Genomic DNA, 18785 nt, shown 5'->3' on the forward strand with positions numbered 1-18785 from the left:
TAATGTAATCAATTTTCAGAAGAAATGCCTTTTCTTCCACTTATATCCTAGCAAAGTAAGGCCTGGGCTTATGACCAAGATACATTTTAGTACAAAACATCAAATTCTCTATAAAGATGTATTCAGACAATTGAAATAGGAAAAAATAAAGGGCATAGAACTGACTGTGAAAGCAGGGAAGTAGAGAGTGACAGTAGCTGCTACCAGGCAGATTTTCCAATTCATCCTTAATACTATCCGCAGGGCTCACCACTTCTGCTTGCAAGTGAAACTCTGTGAAATTGGGTAGTTTCACTGCACGAAGATCTGTGAGAACATTTTCCCTGGCTTTGATCTAACTGGTTTTTTTTCAGCCTGTGCTTTTTGTTTTGAGTTTCTGATTCCAGTGAACCCAAAAGCAGTCCGAGTCAGGGGCTTGGGGCTTTTTATTTTGCCTTCTGACTATTTTGTCTTGCAGTGTTTTTTCTGTTGTCTGGTTTCACGCTGAAGCTGTGATTTTGAGATGTGCTCAGAAACTGCCCTTAGGTAGGGTTTTGACTGTAAGTTGAAAGGCTTACCTCTCTTACAAATCTTTCCATGAATGCAGTGTGAGGAAACTTGAAACCTGTCAAGTTTTATGTGATTTGCTATAAGCGTTTCACTCGGCTGTACTTAGGGCAAGCCCTGTGATCCTTGTCAAATCAGCAACCTCAGAAGGCATTGACCCAGCCCTTCAAGTGCCTTCTTCTCATCTTTAAAAGAGAAAGATGACCGTTTGCGAAATACCTTGCATGTTCAGGGCGAAGCAGCACAGCGCGGGGCTGAGCATCTGTTTCCTTTGTGACAAATGTCTGCACCTTCTCAGCCCTGGCACCACCTGCATCTCTCATAAGTCCATTTTCTAGCCGGTTTTATGGCATACACCTGCGCCGTGCTGGCCAGATGCGTGCCTCAGAGGTATCGAGGCATTTACAGAAGCCTTGAACAAGCACCAAAGGCTGCCTAAGCGTTGCTAAAGCACCCTGCAGTTGCCTGCTTTGGCAAAGGCAAGCACTGCGAGTGTGCTGAGCGGGGGCTGAGAGTGGGGCGTCACAGCCTCTGTAGTGGGCAGACCAGGCTCCTTGCCTGTCAGTGCTCAGGTCTCTATTTATACTTGCTGTAGTATCAAAGGGTAGTGGAAGGCAAGCTGGCACAGCAAAATGAAGGCTTTCATCTGTCTAGCAAGGATAATGCAGACAGATGCAATCGCATGGGTGTAAGTCACCGCCAGCCAACCCCTGGAAGACGTCGGTACACTTCGTGGTGGTGCGCGGGGGCGGGAGATGTACCTCTGGGTTTTCACTACTGTTATTATACGGGCTGGGTAGATTTAAGCTAGCACTGCTTTATTCTCACATGCCTGCAGGCAGGCTTCCCCTTTTCTCTGTAGACATGACCAGGAGCAGAAATCATGACCCAGAGCCAATCCTTAGGATAATATCCTAGCTCCACCCAGACAGGGACAAAATGGCCATCCACTGCAGTGGGGCTGGGTCTGTCCTTTAAGAGCAAGGAAACCTGCAAGAAAAACATGAAGTTGTGAGTAAGACAGGAGATGAACTCTGAATGCCAGTATTGACATGGGGGCTGAAAGAAACATAGCATTAAGGTGCAAGTGTAACTCATGTAATGCCAAGTATCAGAACTATGGCTTGAGAATCAAAGTTTTTGTCTTTTACCTAGGAAATATTGGCATGGAACAATTATTTATGGCATATTATGCACAGTTGTAGAAGGAGCTTTGAGTTGGCTGGGATTTTTTCTCTGGTTGGTAGTTGTTGATTTGTACTTAGCTTATACATCAAGGCTGTACACCTCACCCAGTGGACAGGTGAGGTGTATTTCCTCACTAAGCAGTGAGGAGAGACTCTGAAAGAAGCACTCTTTAGCATGTGCCATCTCCTGGTCTTACATAGAAGGACAGAGAGGGACAGGACTTCCATGAGTGCAATCGCAGCTCTGGAAAGCAACCTTAAAAGCACTTCCCAAGTAAGATGCAATAAGGAGGAGGCCTCACCTGAGCAGTCAGTCTCCACGCGGCAAGGCTGCCATGGCTGCTAAGCATCTGTCCATGTTGCACATCATCCAGAGCAGGCTACTGATATGAGACTACGTGCTACGCCCAGTTCATAGGAAGTGCAATTTACTTTACAATACAGTTACTAGATAATATCAGACTTCTGTAAAATGCTTCTGTTTTTCAGGACGTATATGTAAATGAGCTTTGTGTTTTGCATAGGTTGGGTGTTAACAGAATTCATATCTGGAAGATGTATTCAAGTTAACACTTTGTTAACCCCATTTGCACAGGGGTCGGCGAATCAGTTACTGCCATATGGGGTGGTTTAATTGCTCCTATATACATTGTCCAAACACTTTGCAAAGAAATTCAGTACCACTTTGCCATCGCATCTCTGTGGACTCAGAGGCAGGGAGCTGCGGAGGTTACTGCATGCAGGGTCCTAAGTAGACCTACATCCACTGAGCATGCTTCTACACCAACCTGATTCCTGGTTTACTGCCACCATTTCATCTGAACCCAAGTTGGGGGGGGCAGATAGCATGTGGAAAGCGTTCTGCTTATGACTCCAACTAGAGAGATGAAGTGAGCCTGGAGATTCATCAGGTAGGTTGCCCTCTTGCTAAAGAAAGGACAGCACAGAGAGCCGCCGTGTGGTTTGCCACACATGTGCTTTCTAAGGACCTCCATTAATGCAACCTGAAGAGATGGCCACCTCTGAAAGGAAAAAAGACACCTTAGTCTCTGCACCAATTCTCTCTTTAGCTTCTGCACCATGCCTGTAAAAAGTGATAATGTATGGTGCTAAACACCCACACATTTTTTACACTAAGCATAAAGTAACTTGCATATTGAAAACAAGATTCAGGTCTAATGTACAAACGGGAACTTGTTCTGGCTGTACCTCACTGCATTGGGGAAAATTATTTGCTTTTCTAAATGAAACAGGGTGTTTCAAGTACATTATGTTGGGCTATTGTGGAAACTAAAGAATGTGAATGGCTTGCCTAAGTAAAAAGAAGAAGTGATAAGATAAACCTCTTGAGTTCAAAAGTGGTGAACCACTTAAATTTTAGTGTAACAATTGGAACTTTTATTGTTGTGGGGGTTTTTTCTCCTAATAGTGATTGAAATGCAAATAGCAATTTTTTTACAGTTTCATACACAGTCCAAACAACTTTGAATACTACTTTTGAGGAGTGATATTATTTTGTACTGATGTTTTTAGGTGCATCTGTTTTACACTATGCAGCAGAAAAGCTACATTAGCCCCAAACAGTTTCTTTCCTTTGCTATGTATGAATAATCTTTGCCAGTATGAACACTTTTGTACCTCTATAAGTCCATTCCCATTTGGGAGAGGGCTCTGCTGTAACTAGACATGTACCAACATGAAGAGGGATTTACAGCTCCCCTGTGGGGTGAAGTTATGTCATTAAACAGATGTGTATATGAGGAAAGACGATTTAGGTTCACATTTTACTGGGGCAGTTAAAGCAGCCCAGTATTTTGTGTACATGGCACCTGATCCAAGAGCCAATGAAACCAGTGGAAAGACCTGGCTGACACCCTTGGGCATTGGATGAGACCTGTGATGGTTGTTCTTCTCCAGATAAAGGTGTTAACAACCTGAAGTCACATCACTGATGGCCTGGGTCAGCAGTCCCTTTTCTCACAGCTGTCCTTACACCCTCGCACACGTGAAATACAGAGGGGTGAGGCTGGCTCCCCTTCTGTGCCACAACCTGCCTTTTCTTTTGGAGTGGTGTCCTGGCACTTTCTGCCCTTTTCGCCATGCTCACAAGAGCTGCTGAGTAAAAAATGGCACCGTTCAAGTTAAGTTAGAAATCACATTTCCAGCCACCTGCTGAGAGTCCGGCTCCTTTTTACAGGCTCATTAGGGCAGCCCCCTCCCGCTCCTTCCCTCCCTCTAACAGCTCCATGCTTCGGGCACGTCCCCAGCACGCATGGAGAAGGGCACAAAGCAGTTCCATAGGCCCGCGTCCTCCAGGTTTCGGTGTGTTGCTGCTTTGACTAAACCGCACCAGTTGGAGATCAAAAGCTTTATTTAAACAGAAGCGGTTGGAGGTTTTTCAGGCTGTCTCATCTCCCCTTTCAGCCTTTAGAAAAGCCCGCTCTAGCCAGAGGGATTAGGAAATACAACAGATCCCCGCTGCTTCCGAGGGGATTAGATGGTGTCATACAAGCTCAGGGCAGTGGCTGGACCAAAAGAATGCCCTTGGACTGCCTGCTGCTTTTGTGAAGTCCTGCAAAGGGCATGAGGGAGCCAGGGCTGTCCCTGCTCCCCACCCAGGGTCAGGGCGTCCTGCCTCAGGGCTGGGAGATGGCTTCCCCTTCGGGCACCTCCACCTGCCCTCCGCTATGGTCAGAAGTAAGAGCAAAATCTCACGTTTTGCTCCACAGTACCTATGGGTAAATAGGAGCTCGTTCACGGCAGCGGTGGGATTTGGCTTCACAACCCTGGATCAGCTAATAGAGGGAGGAGAAAGGGCCTTTCTTGGTAAACCGTTTTTCAACACAGTTTTCATCTTCAGCTTATGAATTATTCTCTCACTGTCAGACGTGCTCTCATTTATTCTTTGTTAATTTCTTCAGCAAATACTGCTCTGTCTCCAGTTTGTTCACAAACAAATCCTGGTATACCTGGCAGTCCCCGCAGTAGACTTCCCTGCATGAGTTGTGCAGCTGCTGACCGAGCGGCACGCACAGCTCATCAAGGCAACACGAGGTGCTGGCTCGGTAGGTTTTCTCCCATGTACATGACTTAGGCAAGTAACTGAGCATTACTGCCTAGAACTGTAGTCTCCTCTGAAGGTTTAGGCTAATACAACTTGTTCACACAGCCATCTTCGTAAAAAAGCATCCAAAACATGATTTCACAGAAATTTGTTGTCAGATTCCAACTTGTCTTCAAGGAAAATCTTTCCACTGTTCCTCATATTCCTTTCTGTCTGGAGTACCTCACTTGTTAACATCTCAGCCCCCTTTCTTGCAAGGTCTTGTTGGAATTTTTTTTTTTCCTGCAGGAAATACAAGCAACATTAAGGCATCCCTTATTTTAAACTGCAGTTCAAAGAGAGATTGAAATCAGAATTAGAAAAATAACCCATATAAAAACATTAGCTGTCCTATTTTAGGAGATAATTAGCTGTAGCAAAGTTTCCCTCACTTATTTTTCCTTGGTGAGAAAACAAACTACCTTGTCATTGAGGTTTTTATAAAATGCTGCTGTTTGCAACATTTGCCGCGAACAAATTAACCCAAACATTTCTAGTGTATGACTTACATTGCTAATTTTGCTGCTAGTATTCATTTCTGCATTTGGAGACCAAAATGCCTTCAGTTATTACACGCTGAAAGGGAAAAAAAAAATGTGGATCATATATTTGACTGCTAAGGACTATGTATGAAAAAAATCCATACCAAGCATTTCTTTCTAGAATGAAGTGCAGAAGGGAGGGTGAGAGAGTCAGGAAGACAGCAAGAAGGGAAAGAAGTATTTTATTGTGTGGCAGAAGTAGCGTGCCTGATTTAGCCCTTGTAATAGCAAAGGTACTTTTCCTCAGCAAACCTCTGGGGCATAGTACTATTTCCATTGGGTACTGCATTTTCCAGCTTGAATAGGGCATACTCCCAACCAATTGTAGCTGACACGATTTCGGGGAATTGGTGGGTGATGGAGACACCAGCCCCAGCTGCTGACATTTGAGACACAGATGCTTGGAGCTGCCTTCGCCAGCCAGAGCTGGAGTAATGCAATATAGGCAACTCCCACAGGTTGTGCTCTGAGAATAATCCACTGGCATTTGTTTGGGTTTTTTTAGAAGCTCGGTGTTTGAACTAAGTCCCCTGTTGTTCATAATGTCATCCTACGGGCTTATTAAATTATCGACCTTTTCTTCACTGGTATTTTCCCACTTTGGTTAGAATGAGACGGATACAGGTGGCCAAAAGAACCATGCTTCTGTACCTAGCACCTGGTACCAGCCCCCTTTGATCATGCAGCCTCTTCCCTTTCTAGCTGATACAGAAAGTCAGAAAGGGATGGAAGGACTGGCTCCTTGTGGTGCTGGTATGCAATCCTACTCTTTAATTTCTAAGCTTGCAGATAGTCCTGAGACAACACATTGTATATTTGGTTCTTTCTTTGTGAGTGGTGAATGCACCTAAGACGTTTCTCATTTTGTTTCCAAAATCTCAAGTGTGGTAGACTGTGCATAGGGTGCTATAGGATCAACAAGTGTGTGTTTCTGTGGGTTCTTGCTTTCTTTTTTCCAGCCTCTCCTAGAAACTTTCTGCACGAGACTTAGCCTGTTAGTTTAATTTTGGTAATGGAATGAAATCAATGCAAAGCTCGAAGGTAGTGTGTGCTGGGTGTGGGAGGGAGAATAGAGGTAGGAAAAAGAGAACTATTTCTAGACTAGTTTCTTAGCCTCTTACATTTTCGTGTTTAGCATACACTAATAGATGTGAAACTTGGTAGGCAGCTTGTGTCAGAGTTCTGGTGCAAGTTACAATGTGGTAGATAAAAAGCGATGAGTGTATTAAGCTAAAGGGTTGGTTCAAGTACTAAAGATTATACCTGCAGGATTTTATTTTCTTTTTTTAATCCTACTGTAGCATTACCTTTCAGTGTGCCTTACAATAAATAAATAGTACTAATCATGCTGGCTTGCATTCTGCAGGGGACATCAGCACAGCACGGGGTACGTCCTCCACCAAACCAGAAGCCCTTTGCAGAATTATTAATTACTTTCTTTGTGAGACTTAGTGTTGGACCTCTGTGTTACTATGCCTGAGCCTCATGCAACTTTAGGTTGCTAACATGAGGCTTTTTTAGTGTTGTTATTTGGAACATAGTTGGAACTGGAGCATAGCAAGACCTGTCTCGAGCCACAGCGGATGCTGATGATGTGATCAGTGACATCATAAATGTTCTAGTTGTGTTTTTAAAGAATAGTTGGGGAAGCACTTAGGATAGGGATGGCTTGAGATCTGCACCAAACACTATGCGTAATTATGCTGTGTATATTAACTCTATTAAATCCAAATGCTCTCATCATGTTGTTAATGTGGGCCTTCCCCACGACCAGTGTAATGTGGTAAAAAGCTCTCATGCTGCTGGGGCTGTGGGAAACTTCTCATGAGAATTTGTCGTGTTCTTTTCTGGGTAAGCCTTGCTTCACTGGGAAATTTCAAAAAGCTAATTTGGGTTATTTGATTGAAAGCGTGCAAAACCACTAAAAATCTTCTCCATGGAAATGTTGGGCTTATGGTAAAATTTCAGACGGAAGCAGCCTGTGTTCTGAATTCAAGGCAAGTCTAGTTTGTCACATTTAAAAAGCCAAGACATGCTGTCCTAGGCAGAACTAGCAAAGGCTGATTTCCTACAGACATGGGTCTTGTGGCTGCAGCTCTAACATCCGATAAGGCTTTAATCTGATTGAAGGTTTTTCTCTTCTTGAGGAATCTTTAAAATCTCTGTTGGACGCCCTTCAGCTGGGAGAACTGACAGAGCCTCTCTGCTACTGCCATGTTTCGTGAAAGCCATAGGAACTTAAGACCACTTCTGCTCTATCAAGTTTAGTTAAAGTTGGCCCACAAACCAGAAAAGCTAGGGGAAGTACAGAGAGAATGGGAGCAATCACATAAGCACTGCCTCCACAGAAAAGCAGGCTGATAAAGGAGCTTTGCAGCTCTGTTTGGTGTGCACTGGACCAAAGTGATACACAAAGATAGTCAAATACATTCAGAAGGTGCTTAAACTACTCTGGGAATAGGATGTTCCTCATGTTCACGGATAAAGAACCGGGAAAGAGTAGTCATATCAGAAGTCTGTGGGAGAGACAAGTGGAAACAGAACCTCAATTTTTTTGACTTACAGTTCTGAGCCCAACTATCTACAAAATGATCTCTTGTTTACTTTGAATTTCAAATCTGATCAAGTCGATGTTTTCATCAGAAAGTTACCTTAGCATTACACTCATTATTTCAGGGCCTGACTATTGTACATCTCCAGCTGCAACTGGGCAATCCAGTTCAAATAGCAAACCATGAAGAAAATCCAGGAAAAAAAAGTTTTCCAATTACTTTTGAGCAGCAGGCGAACTTGAAAATATTATGAGTTGTTTGTGGACAATATAGGAACAGGAAAAGAAATAAGACTAGCTGACAAATGATATGCAGTACAAGACTCATTTAGATCATTAGAATTTCAGATGCAGGAGGACTGGTGCATTAGGGTTTTCTCCAGCCTGGCTTAGCACCATCTTGGCAGTAGGTGATGCTTTGCACCTCCCTGTGCCGGCAGAGTAGGGGGACAGCCATGGGCAGGGAGAACACAAGCAGGGTGCAGTTCAGTCCTACCAAACATCACTGCTTGGAGACTCCCTAAAAACCTCCCGGGGTCCAGCGAAGCTGGAGGTCGGTGTTGTGGGACAGGGAACTGTGAGAAGGAACTATGCATCCATTTAGAGGTGTTTCTCCTTTTTTTTTTCCCCAGAAAATATTTCAAAAGGAAAGCTTCATTTTTCTGAAAATGTCATTCTAGAGCTGTATTATTTTTCTGCTTTCTGTAGTGTTGATTTGCCACAGCACTGGGCAGTGCCAGAAAGCTTGCAGGTTAGACAGCCCTGCTATAGCTCTGCTGCAAAGCCTGCGCTGCCATTGGCACGGGCTCCATCTCTGCTGACAGAGGCTAACTCGGCCAGGCAATTATCAGACCAGGGGCAGAGCGTGTTTTGCTTTTTCCATATCTAACTTCTGAGTAGAAACCCAGGCTGGTACCTCGCTTGTTTGCAGAGACAACAGGCTTCTCCATAGGATAGCCCAAGCGACCTTGAAAAACAGAATGTGCTTCTTGAGGAGCCTGAGCAGCAAAGCTTGGTGCAGGGTTTTTTCCAACACTGGGGTGAAAACGGGCAGTAGGAGCCGCGCAGCAAGGCTGCCAGGAGCCCTGGCTCTGCCACAGGCTCTGGTGCTGCTGGCTGTGAGGGCAGCCGCTCCTTTGCCTCCCCTGGTAGCATCTCCGTTCATCCAGTCCTGCCTTGTGCTTTCGCTCCAGCCCGTGCGGGGGGACGGCACAGCAAAGAAATCGTGCTAGCCACATCCCGGCGGCCATCATGCCGCGGGATGTCAGCGGCGGCTGCACGGACCCGCGGGGAGGTGAGCAGCTTGGACGTGCCCTCCGTGCCTAAAAGTAGCACAAGCACTTCCTCGATAACTGCTTTTGGGTGGAATAATAAAAAAGCGAGCAAGGTGGAAGCTCAGCCTTTCCTCTCCGAGGGGGCCAAGCCCGTACCGCACGCTTCTTGTTTTGCTCGTCAGCGGAGGGCTGCAGGAAGGAGATAGGCCTGTCCCCTCGGCGGCACCCTGCCCGGGGTGCACCTGAAGCTGCCCTCCCCAGGGGAGAGGGCCCGGCGGCCCCGGGGCGGCCAGAAGGACGCACACACACGGCCCCGCGCCCCCAACTTGCGGGGAGGCTGTCAGCCCGAGCGGAGGCATCCTGTTTGTTGAAAAACAAGTGACAGTTGAAGAAGGGTTGCGAGAGCGAGCAAACCGCAGGCCCTGCGCGGGCCTGATAACAGCCCTGCGCCGCTTTTGCAGCAGTTCCGTCCCCGCCGAGCGCCGGCGGGGGGGACGGCACGAGCCTCGCCGGCGCTTTCCTGTTTCGCGCTTTTTCCCGCTGCCGTTTCTTGCTGTCGAGTTCTGCCACGTTTCTTCAGTTACTCGCCGGTTTCTCAAAAGGGCCCTCCCCGGCTATAAGCGGCACGCCTGCGCCGTCCGAGGGGAGGCCACGGGCGTCCGTGGGGCTGAGCGGGGGGACAGGGCCAAGCTTTCGAGAAGGCGGCTGCAAAGAAGTGCTGTTAAAAGCGTGTACCTGTCGCGGCTTGGGGTTTCGTAAGCTTGCACCCACGCCTGCCTCCCCGCCGGCGCGCCTCAGCCTGAGATCTCAAAGCACTTAATGAGGTTTCTCCTAACCCCGTATTCAGAGCACTTTTGGAGGAGACCAGAACTGGTAATGCAAAGGGAAGAGCATTTTTGGCCCCAGAAGCCTGCAGTTAGGCAAACAGATCTGTATTTAAATCTCAGCACGATGCAGGCCTAGACCCCCGTTCTGCAGCTGTGCGCGACTTTATTACTGTGGCTATTGCTGGCTCCCTCGGGTCTGATGGGAACCCTTCTGCGGTGGTGAAGCGTGTGCATGCGTGTGTGGTTTCTGTTTGCAGCACGAGCCTTGACTTTGTGTACAACCGTGTAAATGGTGCTACTCACCTCTTCAAAGCTAAGCACACGTGTAAGGCTTAGAAAGCTCAAGCTCACAGATGCACCAGCTACAAAGGTGTGGGGCATGTGTAACTCCCTCTGTGGGAAGCCAGGACATTCACTGGGCTTCCCATGACTTAGATTTACTCGGTTTTGACTGTCTCACCTTAAGGTTCAGCCATGTGTTAACATAAATGGCTTTCCATTCTTTCTCTCTGATCAGAATGCTGGGGCTAGCAGAAAAGGGGTTTTCTTTCTTCAACCAAGAATGTTATTTTTCTTGAGCTTTGCATAAAACTCATCAATATTATCAGAGTGCTCTTTCTCCGGAAAGATATCTCAGGACTTGCTTGTTTAAAACAGCTTGACTGGCATTCTTATCAGCATCAGCTACATAATCATTTAAAATCATGAAAAAAAATCATTTGCTGAATGATGGGCTTCTCGTAAGGAATTCAATTTTCAGGAAAAAATACATTGAAAATTTGCTTCAATAAAATGTTGATTCACTTTGTTCTTATATAATAATAATAATAATAATAAAGTGGACAGCATTTTAATTTCAAATGCTGCCAAAACCACTAGCTTTTGAGTTTCACAGTTTTCCCTGTGACTTTGCCCTCTTTCTTTTTACTAACGCACTCCACTGCTGTGCTAGGAGCCCTACAAATGTACGGGAAAGCACCCTGAAGAATTTACAACCAAGAAACCAAATCGAAGATAGGCAAAGGGTATGGGCTTACTCGACCAGTACTGTTGAAACTTGGTTTGTGAGAGGCATGAATTGAAACAAAAAGATAAAAATGGTTTTGGCAAGAGCTAACGTCAGTCGCACAAGTGCGTGGAGGAAGTTAGAGAGCCCTCTGTAAGGCAAGTCTGTCTGAAGTCACCTCGCTCTCCACAAATTACTCTCTGCCCATGCTTTTGCTTCTCTCCTAGCTGCAGCAAAGCTGCTCAAATGCTTGGGATTTTTTTGTTGTTTCTGTCCCTGTTGCAGCCTGTCTCCTTTCAGCCCAAATACTGGGATGTCTCAGGTCGTCCCAGGGCTCTGTGCTGTGTGGGCTCCCTCCCCAGACATGTGCATGCTCCTCTGCCCTCTGCTCCTTCCCAGTGCAAGACCTTCCTGGCCCTGGCTCCTTGCAAGAGCCCCACTCTCAGTGGGGGCATCACATGTCCCCCTCTGAGGCTGCCTCCTGCCCCATTGCCTGCTCTGTTATCCCACCATGGAGGTGCCACAGCAGCACTGCCCTTCAGTCGCTTCCCCTCTCCCTCCAATCTGGTTACACATTTTCTGGGACTGCAGTACCCCCTACCTTCCTCCCTGCCCGGACCACGGGAATGCTTGCAAATTTTCTTTGCCTTGTAAGTGGGAAACCCCCAAGAAATCTTTCTGCAGAGCTCAGACATTAGAAAGGTATTGATATTCACATGCTAGCAAGCATTTAGACTGGGATCTTCAAAGGAATCTAGGCAAGCCACCACTGATAGGCTTCAGAGTAACTTGCACATCCCACTCCCTCAGTCACTCTAGGTCTCAGGGCTTGCTGTGGCATCTCTCAGCGTAGCAAGTTGTGATGAGAAAGTGGAACTGGGATTCACGAGACACTGCTGCTGGATCAAACTTAGACTTCAGCTTATTTGTGTAGTGCTTCAGGCTATTTTTTAAGTGACAGAAAATGAAGCAAGTGTACTTGCCTGTATTTATTGGTAAGGGAAACATACATGACCTTCAGTATTTAGTAACCCATCTGCATTGGTTTCTCTTTTAAAAAGATTGGTTCAGGGTACAAAATCTTCTTTCCTTTTTCAGACTTTCCTTTCCTTGCCACAGAGCATACCTGGAGAACAGGGCAAATAGCGAGCTGCCTCTTTAGCTGTTGGAGCCAATTAGCAAAAGTTGCTACAAACAGCTGCTCTAGCCAGTGTGGCAGTTTTCCAGGGCTTGTTTTCCTCGTCTTTGAATATGGAGTCAGGAGGTGAAAAACAAGCTGGCAGCTCACCACTCTCATCCCCCTTCCCATCCCATGCACCCCGAGGTGACGGAGGATCCTGCAGAGACCAGGGTCCCACGGGGACCGTAGCCCGGCTGCTGTGCATGCACTGGGCCCCTGTCCCAGGTGCTCCAGCCAGTGACCAGGGCAACAGCATTGCTGCCTTCCCTTAGTAAAGACACTCTTGTTTTATAAGTTCTAGTAGCTTTTTATTTTGCTGGCATGAAAAGATAGCCTTTTGGGTGTGCGGCTTGCTTTTGCTGAAGCTTTTTGTGCCCCCCTCAAAGTTAAAGAGTGGAGAAACTTCCAGGCTACCCAGACAAAGCTTTTACAAGGCAGAGTTTAAGGGTTGCAGGGTACTTGCTCTGATGGGTTTTGAATGCTGTAGTAGTAAGGATTCTTTCCATCCTTTCCCTTAGGCCATTCACTGGGAGAATTTATGGTTAGGGATTTTTCCTTAGCATTCAGCAAGTTTCTCTTCTTTTCATCTAAGTAGCCTAGTTACTGTAGACTATTGTAGCTTATGAATGTGTGCTCACAGTATGCAACATAGAGGTACACATACACGTGTGTGTATGTATAGGTATGTCCATACACTGTGTGTATGCACATTGTATTTTATTTACTTTACACCATAAATAATACATCTTCTGTGTTTTACACCCTCTAAGTGTTTGCAGGATGTGCTGACCATGCCACGTACTCATTACTTGTCCAAGGACAGGCTCTCCAAGCTGTCCTCATAAACGTGTTCCTTGAGCCTACTAGCTACACCCTCCTCAAATCATCCCCTCGCTCTGCACCGAGGGACCGAGGCGAGCGCAGCAGCCCCGCAGCCCATCCCCTGTGCCCGCCAGGACGGCGGCTGCAGCTGAGGCCCCGCTCACATCTCTCGCACCACCTCTCACCGACGCGTGTGACAGTGCCGCACCACGCCGCATGCGGGGGGAGTGCGCAGAGGCGCAGTAAAGCGGTGGTTTTGCAGTGCATGGCTGCGGGGGGGGGAGACGGGGAGAAAGTGGCTCCTTCTGTAGCCCCACAATGACAGCTATGTGAGCAGGGAGCCTCAACACTGATATTTTACATCACCACTTGGACCTTGAAGACTGGCCCGGATCAGCCTATAACAAGCCTTTCAGTGGTCCTCTGTATAAAACCCCAAACAGGACCTGCTCTGGGGGAGATGCCTCTCTCATGGGGCTGGCTCAGAGCATCCTCTGAAGTGTTGTGAATCCTGTTTTGGGCGCTTACTCCTCTGTGTGGATCTGCTAGGTGGACAGGGATGGAGCAAGATGTCCAGAGCACCTGCTCCGAGCACTGGGAGGGAGCATGCATGAGGGGGAGGAGGAGGCAGGGACAGGAGGTGGGAGGGAAAGGTCTGAGACAGAGCACTCACAGGGGACTGCCCTGTGGGAAGAACCATCATCGTCCAGCCCAAATAAAGCCCCAAATACTCTGTTTTACATACCTCTTGCCTTCACCCCCTCCTTTCAATTCACAGCTACCCTCCCAAAATCAGAGTAGGTAATAATCTCTTTTTTCTGAACTGAGACTAGTTCTCCTCACTGAGCTAGGTTCTGCGTAAGAACAGATGAAAGACAGCATGCCTGCCTCAGTTTCTCAGCTTAAAAAAAAGAAACAGCCAGAGACAACAAATGGACATGCAGGCAGCGACACAGACTGGCAGGTTAGCAAGTGCTCTGACATGGCAGCAGCTCATGCCAAGTTTTTGTAGGTGCCACAGCAAAGGAGGCATTGGAGGGGGATAGTGGGACAGTATCACAGGTGTGCCACGAAGTGAGGGCAGCAAAAGGGAAGGGTAGAGGCATTTGTTTGAAAAATCTCCTACGTGGTTAGGTAACAGCACGGGGCACCACCAGCTGAAGAGTGGTGCATTGGGCCCTTTGATCCTAAAATGCAGGTGATAAGCAGGGTGGGGCGGGCTGCGAGCCTGTCTTTATTCTGTCAAGAGAGCACCACAGGTATGCGGCTGCACTGCTTGCTGCCTGCGTGCGTGGGGATCAGAGGAAGAGTGCGGTGTGCCGGGCGCTGCAGAGCTAACAGGCGGTGCCAGTGTTTCTCTCCCCGTTCCCCCAGTGGCAGTGGGGTAATCCTGGGCCATGCCCTCGGTGATGAACCTGCAAGTGTGCCTGTGAATCGCAGTCCTCCCAAGCGGGTGGGTGCTGTCAATAGTCGCTGGCTCTTCCCCAGAGGATGCAGTGCAGAGCCGTCCTTCCTGGCTGCTACGAGTCAGTGCTTGGTACCTCCCTGCATGGGTCTCCAAAGGAGCCTGCTGGTATCTTTATCTGTTGCCAGCATCAGTTTGGTTTGCTTTTATTTAACCTTTCTCTTCTATCAATAGAAGAAGCTGCTCCTTAGAAGACAACTGTAGTCAGCGGCTTTGACTTTATGGTGCCGTGATTAGCTTTGATTTCATCTTGTAGTTACCAGAAGTGTGAATGTGATGCCGTTTGCCCCGATGAGTTTCATAGAAAGTGAAGCTGCAAAAAGTATTAGGTTTTCTCTTGTGGGAAGGCAAAAGCCACGTACACCACTAATTCCACCACAATCATTCCTTGGTTGCTGATGATAGGCAGGCTGGAGGTAAACGGGGTACTCTGCTGGGCCACAGATAGGGCTAGCTGACCTCATTTTTCCCAACAGCATTTCACATTTATTTTTCCTTATTCCCAACACGTATTTTTTGCATTTGACAGAACAGCAGAGAAGTGCAGTGGTGCCACCCCTCACCTCCCAAAATTAGCAGCCATGCTGGGGGAGAGTAGCGTAGTGCAGGAGGCTGGACTAGAGAGCTGATGGTGTGTGGGAAAAACCTTTGTCTGCCCTTGTGGCTGGCCCTTCCCTGGACGGAGCACTTGTTTATTTACTTTTTTAAATCTTCTTCCTAGAAAGCATTTCTTTACATCAATGCAGTAGCAGCGCTGGGGTGGGAAAGAAGCATGACAAAGCTTAAAATGTTGAAGTTCAACCAAAGCCTGCTGTAGGCATGAGATGGCTGTCCTTTGTTTTGGCTGAGGTGCGCAATTCGGACTGCTGTTTTGTTTCATATAAAAATATAATCCTAAAAGGATTACCAGATCTAACCACATATCTGCAGTCTCCTGAGGGGGCTCTGCCTCCACCATCCTCACTCAGAGGTCTCTGCAAAGCTCTGCCTCTCCTGATTCAGCAGAAACTCTCATACTCCAAGGGAGTTCAGCTTCATGGTTTCAAGTCGGCAAGCTCTAATCAGAGCTTCCAGTTTAAGCTGTAGGGGAAAACTTACAGCTTGTGTTTTACATTTCTGACTCTCAATAGAAGAGTTGCTTAGGTGTGAACTCTGAACTTCTATCAGTAGGTTTTAATACAGACTATATGGTGGTTCATTGTCTATTCCCTACCATCTAATTTGCAATACAAATGGCTTTCTCCTGATAAGGGTTTTCCACTCAGATGCCCACAAAAGCCATTACTTGTTAACTCGAGCTGCTGTCAAAAATAGGTCCATTTCCCTTACAGGACTAGCTAAAGGATGTGTCACTATTAAACACTTCTATAATGTGTTGCTGTCTCAGAATATTTTGTTTTCTTAACATAAAGCCATACAGAAGACAGCTTGTATTAATGACTTGCCTGACAGCAATTCCACAGGGATTTCATTAAATCTGAGAGGTATCACCTCTTCTGGAGAATTTGTTACAGACCCTTTGTGGCAGTTTCAGACCATCCCTTTAAATGAAGATAAATCCTTCCTAGACTACTTGTGGGTGTCTCTCTCTGTTTTTCTAGATGCAAAGCCACCCCTAAATGGCAGTGTTTTAGGATGAAGGATATTTGACAGCTGCTACAGTCAGCAATTCTAAATCAGCTCTTTTGGTAAAGGGCAGGGCTCAAATGAATGGCCCCCCCTCTTTTCTTACGATAGTTGAAGTTCATTGCATTGCTTGGGAAGCCATGAAGACTGTGCCAGTGTTGGCAAACTTGGAAGTCCAAACCCTCTGTGCACAGATCGGGTGAAGCAGAAGCAGCAAAAGTACATCCCTCCTTAGAGAGCCTGGCTAATACCTGACATGTCTTTAAAGGAGAGAGGGCAATTCATGTACCCGTTCCTTGCCATTTTAAGAGAGGGCTGTGGGTGAGAGAGGAGCCAGGAAGGATCTTGAGAGGAGGCAGTTGCTGGATGAGCCTTGAGCTGAGCTGCCCAGTAGGTACAGAAAACCCATGGTAGACAAAGGCATCGACTAAGGGATCAAACCTTTCTCACATCCTCGTCAGTTCTCAGTGCCACAGGAGGGTACAGCTGCTCATGGTGTCCCTATCTGGTTTGCAAAGCCGGGTTGCTTACTCTAGATGCGTTATGTGGTTGGTGCTGGTGGCCTGGATGCGCAGCTTCCTAGAAACCACAAGGCAAAGGCTGCTTATTTTGTGCTTGGTGAACATCTCTGGGTAGTCGGGAGCTTTTTATGCAGTGCTAGAGCATATCTTTTAAAAAGTCCCTGAAATGCAAGTGCCTGAATTCTATGAATTACCATGAATCAGCCTCCAGTAAGCTTGCTGCCTAGTAAATCAGGAAACACATGGTGTTGCACAGCCTGCCTGTGTGCTTTGGGCTTTGTGGGAGGTTGCAAGCGACTAACACAGCCACCCAGGGCAGCTCTGCCAAGGGGGTTTTAGAGCTCTCCCTGCTGCTGTCAGGATATGCCTTACAGAAGGTTAGAAGCAGGGGGCAGGGAGGCATTGATATGTTGATATGATGGCATGGCTTGAGTAGATGAAAGTTTCTCCCATTGTATAAGAGGAGGCTGCCAGTGAGCAACCCCATTTGCCTTGAGGACAGGTGCATTCGCTTTGTGTGGGACATGCTGTTGTGAGCTCTCCTTTTCATGTGCCTTCACTCCAAAGCAAAATGGGGCAGCTGACGCAGAGGAGGGTCAATGTTTGTAGATGGAAAAAAGGCATAGAAGATGTGAAGACAGATAGCTGTAAAAGCAACTGCTATTATTCCTAGTTTAAAACAAACACACAAAAAATCTCTCTGACCTCTATGAAACAGTTTTCCCACTATGCTGAATTAGCTATCTTTTCTTATCGGTATGAAATAATTCCTTCCCTAATGCAAACAATATGCTTGCCATAAGAACAACAAATGGCTGTGAAGCTCACACTGTAGAAATTTCTGAAGGATCAGCAATACTGACATGACTCCTCTCTTTATGAATTTGCCCCTGCCTCTTCAGGTCAAGTCTTCAAATTCAGCTCTTCAGATTCTGCATTTAGAGCAGAAAAAAATAAGCTATGAAACCAGACCTATAAAAAAAGCAAGTGATAGTGCCTTGACAAGGGGGCTTGGGCAAAGCTTCTCCTCTGGATGAGTTCCTGCTTGGGGCAGATGCTGCAGAGATGATTGTGGGGAAAGAAAAACGCAAAGAGAATCAGAGGGTTTTGTAGGGGCGAGGAGGAACCATGGGGGGTAGGAGGAAAAAGAAGAAAGGGGATATCAGCAGAGGAGGGGAAATAGAAATGGAAAAGGTGGAGAGGAAAGGAGAGGAGAAGCTGCTGAAGAAGGACCCCCTGAGACAGGCAGGGAGTCGGGGCACACCTTTCCCCTCCGTATCTCCAACACAAAAATCCCCCTGCAGGCTTTTGCTTCTTTGAAGTGCAAAGCAGGTTCGTGTGCTCCCCAACAGCAGGGAAAAGGGTCTCCCACAAGTTTCCTCTTACTGCAGCTCTGCTGCTACATGGAAAGCTTGGTCTTTTCTGTGAATATGTGACTCTCAGTGAGCTTTAAAGCCTAAGACCCTGGCTATGGGGTTTGCATGTTTACACTGGCAGGAGACTGGTTCCTATTACTTTACTGCTCTGATGCCACGGCTTCTTAGTACAAAAACCTGGTATGCTATATTAGACAAAGAGATTAGCTACAGCTCTGAGTCCATTTCCCAAGGCACAGGGCAGCAGAAATAAATCTGAATGTCCTGACCCTTGCTGTAGCAGTCCTTTGAGCGTGCATTGGGATGACTCCTGTCAAAAGCAACTGTTGTGCTGGTTCAAGTTTGGGGATGTTTTTGCTTAGTCTTCAGGGGTGAATTGACAGTATAGTGTCACAGAAGGTATTCAGAATGAGAGCATGTTATTTCACAATTGAATTCAAGAAAACAAAACTATTACAGAATGTTTAATGAAATACGTACACAAAAAAAAAACCCCTTTCTGCTACAAAATCCCAAATGCCTTGTAGGAGATAAGGAGGTTTACACAGTCGATATTTACTTAAGTAGCGCAAAAAAGCCCCAATTCAGAACTCGTTCATGGCCCCCTTAATCCAGTAGCACCTGCCAAAGGACATCCAATAACCCACTCTTTAGCTGGGAGGGCACACACAAAAGAGACTGTGGGGCGCAGGACTCATGTTACAGGCCAGCTGCTTGCCAGGATCGTTAGGCTTCTAGAGGAAGAAGGGTCCAGATCAC

At 46.8% G+C, this 18785-nt stretch overlaps 1 protein-coding gene across 4 annotated transcripts in view; it reads left to right on the plus strand.

Moving 5' to 3' along the window:
- Nucleotides 1-18785, plus strand: part of RUNX1 (RUNX family transcription factor 1) — a 174914-nt gene that overhangs the window by 7196 nt on the left and 148933 nt on the right. The gene's annotated exons all lie outside the window — the stretch shown is intronic.

The sequence above is a fragment of the Haliaeetus albicilla genome, chromosome 6 (assembly GCF_947461875.1).
Source record: "Haliaeetus albicilla chromosome 6, bHalAlb1.1, whole genome shotgun sequence".
Lineage (NCBI taxonomy): Eukaryota > Metazoa > Chordata > Aves > Accipitriformes > Accipitridae > Haliaeetus > Haliaeetus albicilla.